General features: G+C 34.0%; 1 long non-coding RNA gene across 1 annotated transcript in view; it reads right to left on the bottom strand.

Moving 5' to 3' along the window:
• LOC106726078 overlaps window positions 1-358 on the bottom strand; it is a 14,788-nt gene extending 14,430 nt beyond the window's left edge. The window contains exon 1 of the long non-coding RNA XR_001362091.1: window positions 208-358. This is a non-coding gene — a long non-coding RNA (uncharacterized LOC106726078). The remainder of the gene's footprint in view (window positions 1-207) is intronic.
• Window positions 359-652: the final 294 nt, after the last annotated feature.

Genomic DNA, 652 nt, shown 5'->3' on the forward strand with positions numbered 1-652 from the left:
GTCCTAAAGAAGAACTTTTAGGATTATTGCCACTCAAAGGTCAAACACGTGGAGAGGATATAGCAAATGCTATAATTGAGTGCATTGAAAAACATCATATTCCACTCGATAAAATTGTCTCAGTTTCAACAGACAGTTCCAAAAGTATGACAGGAGTAAGAAACGGGTTTGTTGCTATTTCGAAAGAAAAAATTAATCACAAGATACTTATCATTACATCATTCATCAAGAAGTGCTTTGTGCGCAGACATTTCCAGAAGAAATTTGCAAAGTTATGGAATTGGTGATTAAGATTATCAACTCCATTATAGCTAAAGCTCTTAATCATCGCCAATTTAAAGAATTTTTAGTTGAAATGGAGAGTATGCAGATCAACTGCTATGTGACAAGGTACATTGGTTCTCAAGAGGAAACATTTTGAAATGTTTCGCTTCCTTATTAACAGAAATTAAAGCATTTATCCTTGAGAAGGGTGTTCACTATCCAGAACTAATGAACGATCAGGGGATCCAGAAATTTTATTTCATGGTAGACGTTACGTCTCATCTAAATCATCTTAATCGTAAACTACAGGGGAAAGGAAACAGTTGTTTCGATGTTAGAAGAAGTTCTTTCATTCAAAAACAAATTATCTTTTTGCTCGAGATTTTGA

The sequence above is a fragment of the Myotis brandtii genome, unplaced genomic scaffold (genome assembly GCF_000412655.1).
Source record: "Myotis brandtii unplaced genomic scaffold, ASM41265v1 scaffold224, whole genome shotgun sequence".
NCBI lineage: Eukaryota > Metazoa > Chordata > Mammalia > Chiroptera > Vespertilionidae > Myotis > Myotis brandtii.